Genomic DNA, 13,062 nt, shown 5'->3' with positions numbered 1-13,062 from the left:
AGCATTAACTTTACATTTTGCATCCCAGTCTCCATCATTTGTCTCTATGGGCCAAATCCTCAGCTTATGTAAATAAGCTTGACTCCACCAAGCTTGATTTTGGCCCTGTAAACTCCTTTACCTCCGGTTTATCCAACTGAGTATTTCACCCTGTGCAGTCTGTCACTTCCCCAACAGTTCCAAAGCGGTACCCGTTACATACATTGAATATCCCTATGTAGAGTACAGCACGGAAAAGTGACTTGGTAGCATTGTACAACCACTTTGCATAGGAATACCTGACTATACAAGGTACAAGGCAGTGGAGATTCTAAGCATTTGCTAAAATAACTGCAATAGCCATTAACCCTCTTGCTTATTGTATGCCAGCTGGCTTGCCTTACTGTTACCGCATTATCTCCCTTCCCTTTATTCCTATTTGTTTGAGTCACCCACTCGTGTCTTTGGGGCAAAGACTTTCTTTTTGCAGCATGTATGTGCAGAGCCTAGCACAATCAGGCCCTGACCCTGGATTGCCCTGAGGTTTGCTACTCTAATGCAAATAAATAATAATTATATGCAGTCCTCCGCACAAGCAAACCTAGCAGTTTGCATAAATGATCCTGCAACCTTGAGCTCTGACTACAGAGGGCCAAATTTTGATTTCAGTTACACCTGTATAAATCCATAGTAACTCCATTGATATTAAAGTAACAAGTATAAATTACATCGAAGTGTGGACCCATGGATTTACAGTGGATTGACAATAGTTTTCTTTTGTGTTTAGGGATATACAACTTGTTATCTTTTTTGAAAATCACTGTCTGAAAGGTAAATTAAATAAATAATTTTAATCAAATAAATAAAAGGCCTTGCTTTCATGAGTCACATGCTGTTCTCAGTTCCACTGGTGTAAATCCTGACTGTTAGACCAATCTCTTATATATACAATCTCTTATATATATTGGCCTGTCACAGTGGCCAATGCCAGATTCTTCAGAGAAGTCCAGCAGTTATGGGATAAAGTGCCCCTTGAGAATGTTTTCTTTCAATGCCCGGTCCTCTGATTTACCCCTGTGTAACCGAGGACAGAGTTAATCTGATGGGAGCTGTGGATGTGTGATGGCTCTGAAAATCAGGCCACTTTATTTAGGAGTCTAACTATGAAATCTTAATGCCTAACTTTGTATGCTCACCTCTGTAACGTTTGGCCAAAGTAAGTTTTTCAAGCAGGGTAATGGCTTGCTGCACAAATTGCTTCCTGTGCTTTTGTGCATTGTTACTTCCAAAGTTATTCAAAACATCTAAAGGAGGCTGAGGCAACTAAATCTCAGCTATCCCAAACTCCTCATTTTATAATCCACTTCCTCCTCTCCCACCCAAAAAATCCACAATTAAAGGTAATGCATGAGAAAATACAGAATAACCCACCCTTACACACTGCATGTCTCAGCACAATTCTATCACCGCCAGCCCCAGCTTGGAGTGCTTTCCATTAACTCATGATCTATATGGGGATACGCTTGATAAGCGCATACCAGTTTTCCCAGCACGCCAGCCAAACCCTATGAAAACTAAAAACAATAAATTTATTGAAAGCTTTTTTAAAATAGGAGGAAATTATTACTCATTTGAATGCTGCCCATGTTAAGGTCAATGGTCTTTTTTCTGATGCTGATTGTTAATATTAGATGAAAGGACATTTCCTTTACATTGTATTTATGGACTCTAATGGCACAAGGAAGATAACAGCCACATACATTACACACCCGAAACATTTCTGAATTTTGCATTGTTTACGGCTTAGTTCATTACTCATTTTCCTTTGACCTTTAAGTTAAAGCCAGGGTTCTCCAAATACGCTGGGCCCCATTCTGCTTTCTGGATGTACCCTGAACTTTTTTCACCTCATATTTTGCGGTCCCTTGACACGTTCACTGTTTGCACTGTGATTCAGTCAAAGGACCCCTGAAATGCACAACTGGCATGGGCACTGATGTAAATGGTTAAGGTTTGAAAGTTGTCCGAGAATAGGGGGAAGACTATTCAATGTGTTTATTAAGGTAGTGCCTAAGGGTCATTCAAGAAGGTGGCCTCGTGGTGCAGGGCACAAACACAGAGTGGTAGAGGGTCCCTGCCTCAAAAAGCTTATGCTCGAAATAGACAAGGCAGACGGGGGTGGGGGAAGGGATATTACGGACAAAGAGAGTAAATGACGTCATAGCATCAAACTGCATGTTAGGTCCATTAATTGGGGCGCTTTGGAGGACTGGGGTGAGTTTACTTGGGAGAGGACAAGCTAAATGGATAGAGAAGGGAAGGGAAGAGGGATGAAGGGGCCAGGGTAGGGGAGAAGAGATTAGGAGGGGCAGAGTGATTCATGTGTTAGACAAGGGCCAAATTTTCAAAGAGGATGGAGCCAGAACCTCAGTGGAGTTATGCCAGTAAACTCTAGTGGAGGATTCTGGCCTATGCTATTCAGTTGAATGTGCACCGCTTTGCATGTCCAAAACAGCTGCCCTGTGCAGCTTTGCAGCTATTAAGAACTGTGTGTTTGAGAAGTAAATTCTATCACTTGCTTGATCACTTGACAGGGTTAAAAAAGTTCCACATGTACACGCTCTTTTTTGGATATAGTCCAGTGGTAATGTGGCATTCAGCTAATGAAAAGACACCCTTCTACCAGAGTACATGGTCCAGGAGCTTACTGTTTGGTTTGTAGTGTAAGAGAAGTACCTCACAATCTACTCTTGATGGTACCATTTTGAATGCCCCAGAAATTGCCACCTTCCAATCTTCCGGTGTTGATGCCACTAAAGACGTTCGTGTGCAAAGGCCAGTGGCTTTCTGTTGATCTAGGGAAAAAACAGACATGAGTTTGGAAGTTGGGGCAATATCCTATAATGCATCACAGCTGAAAGGGTGCAAATGCTTTTGGATTCTGCCAAACCTTCAGCCATCTGTGAAGTTACTCCAGATGATGGTGTTGAGAATATAGTTTGGCCTGAAGTATTCTGTTATGTGACCCCTCCAGTTCCTTCTCACTTTTGCCACTAACTGCTATTGCTTTATGTTCCTCTCCAGGAGGATACAGACATGTCACTCTATCTGAAGTTACCATTGGCTCTGCTTCTTCTGTCAACTCACAAGGATGCTCGGTATGTTGCTACCCAAGATTATGCCCAGTGTTCCTTGTTAAAGTGGCACACACTTTCCTGCCCAACATCCCTTCCCTTCTCTGCTCCCATTTCCCTGGTAAGAGTGTCACCGCTTATTCTCTCCTCCCCACTCTTCCAAGGTTATGATGTCATGATTTGGTTTCAGCAGAAATTTTGCTGACTGGTAGCCAAATTTATCCCTGCATAGCCCCTATTACCTTGAAAATGGAATGAATTTTGGTCCTCTCTTTCTATAGGGAGATGATAGCAGCCTGCCAGGACCTTCCCAGATTCTTTCCTATTCTCATGAAAGCAGAGAAAGCATTTTTAATCTTCATGACTGACTCAGCAGAAATTGAGAGATTCAAAAATGTTCCTTCCGCTCCATGGTAACTAATGTTAGTATGAACAGATTGCTTAGCCCATACTCTCTCTCCCACAATCTGTTGAATACATGAATTAACACAGGCATTTTCTGGCTCTCTCTGTTCCCTGATGTTGTGGTTATTGTTTAACAATCAGATCTAAATGTTTGATTCTGGGTTTCATTCAGTACTAATATTACCGTAAAAGTAAAAATCTAGATCTGTCAACATCATACAGGCATGAGATACTCTCGTATTGCTTACTGATCCTGCCCTGTTCGCACACAATATGCAGTTCAGTAACAATATACAGCAACATTCTCCATTCTTAAATAGTCCTAAAGCAGGCAAAAACTCTCATCCAAGTTTCAGTCTCTGATAAAGATTTAAAACTGTCAAGATTTTGAGATTTGGCCCGTTAAAAAAAAAAAACACAAGGTGGCGTGGTATTGGCATGCCTGTGGGATACCTGCTGCTCATCCCAAATGATTGATTGTGACAGAATATACCCCTGTGTCCACACCCTAGACAGTATTGTAATGTTTGTACAAGGTATACCTTGTGAGGTATTTAAAAACTCATAACTTGCTGATCAATAATATCATGGTAAAATGCACATAGCAACATTATATGTAAAGTTATGAACATATGCTGCCATCATGGCTGTAATATGTTTCCCAGATGAATCTGGAGAGTGGCTAAACCAGTTTGTCAGCAACAAGAGACAAGCTGACGCCTCAGCCAGGTGTCAAAAAGGCTGACGGACCGTTACCTGCTAAGTGGTCATTCTTTGGCAAGCAAGGGGGCAGGGACAAAAATCTACATCTGAGCAAAGAAACAGCATGGAGTTTCCTCTCTTCACCAGACTGCCTACTGCCTTGCTCCCAGCTGGAAATGCTTCTCATAGTGGGGACAGGACTACAAACAGATGGGGCAGACACCCCAAGACACCTCTCTTCTCCCTCCCTCTCTCTCTCTGGCATACTCTTGGTGGGGGAGGAGTCCTGACCTGAGAGATTGGTCAGTAATCTGCTGGAGCATGTGATGTGAAACTTTGCTTGAATCTAATATGGTTTGCTAAATTAGACACTAGTAAATATATTATCTTTATATTTCTTGTAACCATTTCTGACTTTAATGCCTCATTACTTATACTCACTTAAAATCTCTCTCTTTGTAGTTAATAAACTTGTTTTATTGTTTTACCTAATCCAGTGTGTTTAAGTTGGAGTGTCTGGGTACTCTATTTAAAATAATCAACTGGCGTAGTATTCCCTTAAAGCAGTCCAGGCTGGAGGCTACAGCAGCAGGGCATTGTAAAGGGCACCCCAAGTTAGGTGACAAAGCTACTCATTAGTCTGGATGGTGCCCTGTTATGTCCCAGTGATAATAAATCCTTTATACTGCACTATGGTTTATGCTACAACATTTACAGCGAAGCCATTCGGGAAATGTTTTGCAGGATTTTAAGATACTGTAAAGGTGCCATTTTTCATAGCCCTGTAAACCCAGGGTGACTTAGTACTGGGAGTACAACTATACAGCCCATAAAGAGGAAGAAAAATTACAACTAATGCATTTTAGAAATCTCCAAATAATAAATAAATAAATTAATTAAATAAAATACATAAATTAAAATATCTCAAAATATCTTTACTCTCCACCATGCCTTTGTGATTTTTTTGTTCTAATATCTCACCATCGGCCATGGCTAGAAACAAATGCTGTGTACAGCACTGGAAAAGGGTGATTCCCAACTCCCCAATGTGAGAGAGCCCACATGATTAACTCTAAAGCTTCTGTTAGTCTCAAAGGTGCCACAGGACCCTCTGTTGCTTTCTAAAGCTATGGTTCTCAACCTTTTTTATTCAGGAACCCCTCCCTCCACCCCATTTAGCAATATGGGGAAGTATCACAGGATGGGTTGGGCCCTTTAAGAGGGCTAAAGAAAGCAGAGGGCCCGGGAAGTGGCAGAGGGGTTTGACTGTTGATGTCTCAAAGCTGGAGGATAGACAGCACTGGGAGCATGTTGTACTCTTTCTTGCAGAAGGAAGGCCTCCAGGTAAGAAAACTGGGGACTTCCTGCTGAGAAGAGCAGGGAAGGACTCTAGCTAGAAGGCGCTGGAGTAGCTGCTTGATTAAAAAGCAGCCTGACCCTGAAAAAGGACCCTGGAATTGGCAGACCTGAATAGGTGTTGTGTTCACTGACTATTTTGGGGGGCTTTGAGCATGATATGAATTATGTTAATAAATCCAGATGCCAAGGAGAGGTATTTTTGGCCACAAGAAAGCCTCTAGTGGAGTTGTTGATTAAGGAGCCCCAAGTGATGGAGAAACTGAGGTGGAGCTTCAAAGCCACCCAGGCCATGAGGGGACACTTGAGAGGCAGCCAGCCCTGTAACAGGAAGATAGAGTGGTCATGTCCCCATGATACCAGTTTTTATTCCCCATTCCACTCCGGGCAGAGAACTGATGCCTGAAAACATCATGAGATATAGGACCTTTAAACCTGTCCCTGGTCCAGACTGAATACCTTCCTTCCTTCACTTCAGACCTGGATAATTTGAGGGGCAGGGGGGTAACCATCTGGAATTAAGAAAGAAACAATTGTAGTTAGGATGGTTTTTTTTTAAAAGGCAAGTGTTTGAAAGCTGCTCTAAAGTTTTGAATTGTTTGCAGAAGCGGGGGAAATGGTTAGTGGGTAGAGTGGAAGAGTGGCGGTGAAGGGTGACAAAGGTTTAACTTGGAGGAAATATATAGATTTAGATCCACACAGAAAAGTACACTGGGTAAGAACTAAAGTAGCTCAAGTGCATTAAGCACCAACACAAACAAATCTGCAAATCTCTCAGCAAGGCTCCAGGCTCCCAGCCAGCACAATATTCCTTTCATATCACCTCTACAAATACACCAGTACTCTTCAACCAACCACAACACACTTACTGCCTGCATCTCGCTCACTAGCAGATGCACAACCCAAACTCCAATCTTGTGGCCTGGAACAGAAAGCATGTGGTTGAACAGATGGAAAAGACTAGAGTGCAGTGTTGTGTTTAGGAAGAATGCAGGATAAAATGGTAATGGGGTAACTGATTTGAATTGGCTGATCGTTCTGAGCTTGTGTTTTTGATTTCAGTTATGGAATATCATCATTACAGCTTATCACTCAAAAACCACAGCCAAGATCTGATATTACCACTTATCTCAAACAGTTCCTTGGGAGTACAGGATTTTGACAGAGGGCACTGCATTAGGTATGTTCAGGGCTGGCTCTAGCTTTTTTGCTGCCCCAAGCAGCAAAAAAAAGCGCCGCCCCCCCAGCCCCCCCGCCGAGCACCGCGCCACCCCCCCCCCAGCCGAGCGCCGCCGGAACCCCCCTCCAGTGCCGCGCCCGCGCCGCACCCCCACCGAGCGCTGCGCCGCCGGAGCCCACCCCCGCCCCCTGCCAAGCGCCGCCGGAACCCCCCTCCAGTGCCGCGCCCGCGCCGCACCCCCACCGAGCGCCACGCGCCAGAACCCCCCCCCCCCCGAGCACCGAGCCCCGCGCTGTGCCGCGCCGCCGGAGCCCGCCCCCGCCAAAACCCCCTTCCAGCGCCGCGCCCGCGCCGCTCCCTCGCCGAGCCCCGCGCAACCGGAGCCCACCCCCCCAGCGCCACGCCGCCGGAGCGCCCCCTCCCCCACGGAATGCTGCGCCGCGCTCCCCCCACCGCCCCTTACCAGGTGCCGCCCCAAGCATGTGCTTGGGTGCCTGGAGCCGGCCCTGGGTATGTTCAAGTGTTTGCCTAGGCTCTCCACATCCACATTTGACCAAGTGGAAGCTGAGGAATGACCCCATATTGTCACCAGACTTTTTAGCTCTCACTCAATTTAGAGTACATCAGTGTTTTCATTCGAGGTCAGTGCCTGAAGGGAGTTGTTCTGAAGGAACCAAGTTCTCCATTTTGTTACTCTGTAGCCTTCCACAATGCTATTTTGGGGTAAGGGGTTTTCAGAGACAAAGCTGGTTTTGGATTTCAGCCTGCTGGGTGGTGGAATGTGTCCATGCAATGGGTCTCTTGGATCATGCACTTGTTTTTGTCTTTCCTTGTTCCATCATGTGGTTTGAAATAGAAATTAATGGAGATATCCTATCTCCTAGAACTGGAAGGGACCTTGAAAGGTCATCGAGTCCAGCCCCCTGCCTTCACTAGCAGGACCAAGTACTGATTTTGCCCCAGATCCCCAAGTGGCCCCCTCAAGGATTGAACTCACAACCCTGGGTTTAGCAGGCCAATGCTCAAACCACTGAGCTATCCCTCCCCCAAGGTACTTTAATCCTTGAAGTCATAGAGCAAGATCCAGCTGTTTACTTGCTGTCCACTTCTCAACTTCTTTCTTATTGTGACTAGCCTGTGACTAACCAGGGCTTTTTCTGACCAGGGAAGGCCAATTGGCCATGCAATCTGTTCAGCTTGTGGTGTCTGTAAACAGAAACTACTGCTATTTGATCAAGTTCAACCATGATAACTTACATACCACGTTTTTCACAGCAGTGTTTCCCACCAATCTTTTGTCATGTACAAGTATCATGCTACCATACGGTGTTGCTTTCGAAGTTCACAGCAATATGCCTGCCGTGGACGTTTGGAGCTGCATCTTGCAACGGTGATTATCACTATTGCAACTGACTACTGTTGTATTGTAAGAAGGGCAGTTTCTCAATGGAAAAAATGCTTTGTACAGAGAAATATAAATGTTGTTCCAAAAACACTCCCCACCCCCAGGTAATAAGTTTCCATACAGAAAAAGCAAAATATGACAATAAAGTTGGGCGTTTCTATTATGGAAAAGGGTGTAACAACAAAAGCAAAGGGTGAGATTCTGAGACCCACTCTGGTCCCTTTACTCAAGGAAAGGGGGCAGGAGCAGCATAAGAGGCTCTAAAAGCTCATGATCCTGCTGTGAACCACCTTTACTGCCACTTCGCCCTGGGCCTCTTTAAGAGGTTTTCTCTGAAGTCTCTGTGTGAGAATGCTGAATGGGGAGGGTCTCCTCTGTCACAGGCTGCAGTACCTCAGAAAACAAAATGGCTGCTCTTTTTAAAAAAAATAAAGGTGCAGTGTACAGAAAACCAGGCATAAGGTTCAAGCTACACCGCACCCCCAGAAGCACTTTCCTCCTCTTATTTCCATGGTGATTGCTGAAGGCAGATGTGAAGCTGTGAAAGAGATTCAAGAGATGGCATCCATTTGGTAACTTCCCAGGCAGTTGTACTAACATGTCTTTGAGAGCCTGCCTGTAGGTCTATCATCTGGATTAGCGGCACATTCTTTCCTTGACTCATCTTTTGTAATGAAGAAATCACACACTTTTATCAAAGGTCTCCTCAAATCCCTGCTTTAGAAGAAGCTGATTTATACTTTAGGAAATAATTGTTTGCCACTGCCTCTCCATATGTATTTATGCATATAAACATACATTCTTTTCAACAGAAAATCACATTTCAGTGTTACAGGACACCTGGATTTCAGTGCAAACTTTCTGGATTGATTTCCCTATGTAAATAAGAAATGAATTCCAGAGGGGTGCTCTCTTTCTCTCTTTCTCTTTCTCTCTCTGATTCCCTTCTTTAGGTCCAAATGAGTACATCCAACTAGCTTCAGCGGGACTACTCATGGGAGTAAGGCAAGCAATAGTTAGTCTTTACTTCTCTTCATTGATGTACAAGTACTGGCATTTTTAAATAATGGAATAAGCACACACAGACTTGCATTTGCAACAGGAAAGGAATTGTGGATGTGTGCCACAGCTGGATTAACTGGACCTCATTATCCTGAGCTTGTTTTCTTCCATATTGTTGGAGTGGGAAAAATGTGCTATAGGAGAAATTCTGGAAGATCTATATCAGGCACACAAGCTTCAGGTCTTTATGTTTTGAGGACTTTCTCTATTCTCATCTCAGCACCAATAACAGAGCCCCTGACTCTCCTAAGAGAAGTAAAAAAAAGACCTTGCCACCCCAGCATACTCATACTCCCGATCTCCCCTTTCCAATAAATTTAACCCCCTCTCCATATCTCTTCCACCTTTCCCGCTCAGCTAAGCTTCCCAACACTAACCTTTGCTCCATGATGTTTCACCGAAGACAGAGACAACACCTAGTGTACTGAAATCTTCCAGGAAGCATGGGAGAATGAGAACACAGAACGGAACCCTAAGGTAGCTGTGTACTGGACCAGCTGGTGTTAAGTTGTGAATCTGTTTTTGTAATGATGTGGGAAAGACCTACCATAAAGGGCAAGACCATTGGTTCAGTGAGCTTCAGCATGGGCTGATGGTTAATTCTTCAGAGGAAGGTGAAAGGTCTCCATAATGCACCCAGGCAATTGGGCAATGTTACATGGAGGAAAGTCATTCTTGACCTCACAGCTGGTCAGCCAGAGTTTGATTATTCTCATGTCATTGTTTGAACATTTGCAGCTACTCAGGTTATCAGTCATCACCAAATCAAGTCCTGTTTAAAATTCAGTTTGGCGAATTCTGCACATTGACTGTGTACTGCATAAAATACAACTTCAATTTATTTGCTTAAAACTTGCTGCCCTTTAATATCTTTGATGTCCCTCCTATTCATTTGCTATGGGGACAGGCTGGAAGAAATAGTCTGACTGTGACTAGACCCCAGGAAGGGAAATGAAATAAGAACAGCTGGGTGGGTCAAGTGGGAGATAGGTCAGGTTGCAGTCCTCTTGTCGGAAAGAGCCAGAGATCTGGCCTACAAGAGTGAGGGAGACAGCTGGGTGGGAGGAAAGCTATTTAAAGTGTATAAAACTCCTTTTTAAAAAATTGGGTTTGATTTGCACAGGGCCAAGTCAAGCTGGTCAGGAAATAGGGTTTATGTTTGTGAAAAATTTTGACAAAAACAGAAAATTGCTTTTGGCAAAATATTCAGTGGAAAATTTCGACTTTTTGTTGGAAAATTGAAAACGGAGGGTTTTTTTTTTAAAATTATATTTCTTTTCATTTTTTTTAAGGAGAAGACTAGATTTTCCATGGAAAGCAGAAACTTTTTGTGAAAAATTTCATTTAGTTTAAAGTCCTATTCCCTGGGTTTTTATTTATTTATTTTAAAAAAAATAAAAACAGTTTCAACAGAAAATTTGGTACTGCTTCAGGAAGGTTTGGAGTTTTATTTCTGAAATATTATATACCTAACTAAAATGATTAACTAAAATGGTGGCAACTAATATTAAAAATACACATGTTTTAATTTTAGCTGTTTTTAATTCTAGAAATAGCAAAATGTTCCCCCTCTGCATGCATTTGATTACTTCCACTTATAAAACTGGGCTTGCTTAAACAATGATCTCTTAGGGAGATGCACACCCGTCTATGCTTAACAATTCTTCCATTTTGAATCGTGTGCATTCTGTTTCCAATTGCCATCTTCCATTTTGAATTGTGTGGAATCTGTTTCCAATTGCCAAAAGAGGCCCTTTCCAAACAGCTACCACCACTGCTGCTCCTTCTTGCTTCCAAGGCTTTTGCTGCTTAATAAAGCTAATACTTTAACGCCACATGCCAGGTAATGGTGCCTCAGCACCAAGCAAAGGGGAGGGAGCAAGGAAAGCTCACCAGCAGGGTGACTTTGGATACCATTGTAAATAAATGAACCTAGCCTACCAGCTGGATTGTTGGATGCACTCACCAGTCAATTGACGATCATGTAAAACTGGAGGCAAGCAAAGACAGGCTGTCTTTGAATTCAAGCACATGGCTCTCTTGGTCCATGGTCTTGCCTGAGGTTCATTTCCCAGTTTGTAAGGGGTTTTAATTATAACTCAAGTGTCTGGAATTTTTATTGTTAATCTTTCTACCCAGCAGAGAAATGATCTAATATGATACATTCTCAGACAAACAGGCAGGAAATATTTACTTAAGCCATGCAACGCAAAGGTGGAGAAAAAGCGCCAGCAGCCTGTGTCATCCACGCTTCTCTTTCCAGTAGGTATTTTAATTCTTGTGCCATGTGAAAGAGGGAATAGTATCTCACGTTGTTTAACAGTGAGGGATTAAGGAGCAGCATTGCAGGGCTCTGCACAAGCAGTATTATCTGCAGCTGGAATGATGAGGGCTGCATTTTGTGCTTCCAAGGGGGAAGATGAAATGTTAAACTGTGGAGAAAGGGAGGGTTCATGGGGCTCTATCACACAAATAGAAAAATATCCTAGGAAATGAAGAACTTGATCTTAAGCTTAGAAATCTGAGATAGACTGTAGGTCCGGAGGCCTTGTAATGGATGTGGGGGTTGTATTTAGTCTTTATCTGCTCACTCTCCAGAAGCAGTTTCTGCTGTTTGCTTTTTCAGACAGAATCCTTACAGGCTTATGATCAGATCGATGCTTTAAGTCCAGTATTAAGGTGCTAAATGAAATAGGAATAAAACAATATCACTATGCATTCATTTATCAGCTTTTATCCCCAACGAGCACAAAACACTCCAGGGGAAATCTTGGCTCCATTGAAGTCAATGACAAAACTCAGGGGAACTTAGCCCAGTGAGGGGTGCTATAGAAAACCCTAAGATAATACAGTGCTACTGAAATGCAGTGATTTTTGGTTGGAGGGTGACAGGCATGCAGTATACCATGGAGAAAAGGACACAGGAGTCTGAAACTGGGGCAATCCTGCTCTCTTATGAGAGAACCCCTGGGGCATGTAATATCTATAAAGAGCAGACAGAGATAGTTGTTCCATGTTTTGAAATAGGATAAGGTTCCATGGTAAATGCTGCAAGCTGGATTTAAACTTTGTTTAATTCGCAGGTTTAGGTTTAGTTTATTTGTTATGACTCCATTTGCACAGCTCATAAAACCACCCCTCGATTCATTGCTATTGGCAATGTCTGCTTGAGGGAGGCGGCAGGCCTGGGATAATAGAATATTTCAGGTCTGGAGTGAAATGTATTGTCCCAGTTCAAAGGGGATGTTTACAAAGAGTCTCCAACTTTGTGCCTAGCTCATGCCAGCGCTCTGAGTCACTCCCTTTCACGAGCAATAATTTCACTCAGTATATATACACTAAGTAAAAGGCAAAACTCAAACTTTGTTTTTATACACTTACAGAGGCATGAAAATTCTTCAGCTTCCTATTCAAACACTAAACCATCTCCCACGTGCCGTCCAGCAGCTGTGCATTTCCAGCATTCATAAGGACCTATAACCTTGCCTGTGTGCAGAGTTTCTGCTGTAACCTGGACCAAACAGAATTAGCTCTCTCTGGGAGATCACATACCAACATGTGGCAGAGAGGCATGAGGGGCTGAGACAAAGCCCCCTGAACTCAATGGAAAGATGTCCCTGATTTAGTGAGCATTGGGTCAGACCCAAAGTGTTGAACCAATCAGAAGTTAAGGACTTCTGTAAGTGAGCCATATAAAAGACTCCCTGGTTGCCAGCAGGGTGAGTTGAGATTAGCAGGGAGCAGACAAATACAGGAGGAAGCACTAGGCTTCCATACCACTGTATATGGGACTGACTTTTGCTTTAGCTGAAGCAGGTCTTTCAAAATCGGATGGTTCA

The 13,062-nt window shown here is 43.4% G+C and overlaps 1 long non-coding RNA gene across 1 annotated transcript; it reads left to right on the top strand.

Moving 5' to 3' along the window:
- The first annotated feature begins 764 nt into the window (after positions 1–764).
- Positions 765–4,637, top strand: LOC122172275 (uncharacterized). Its single transcript, XR_006172415.2, has 3 exons — positions 765–810; positions 3,064–3,137; positions 3,395–4,637. It is a non-coding gene; the product is annotated as an uncharacterized LOC122172275 (long non-coding RNA).
- The last annotated feature ends 8,425 nt before the right edge of the window (positions 4,638–13,062 follow it).

This window comes from Chrysemys picta, chromosome 4 (assembly GCF_011386835.1).
Source record: "Chrysemys picta bellii isolate R12L10 chromosome 4, ASM1138683v2, whole genome shotgun sequence".
NCBI classification, from domain to species: Eukaryota; Metazoa; Chordata; order Testudines; family Emydidae; genus Chrysemys; species Chrysemys picta.
The sequence above is the reverse complement of the archived record's forward strand: the minus strand, read 5'-3'. Positions and strand labels throughout refer to the sequence as shown.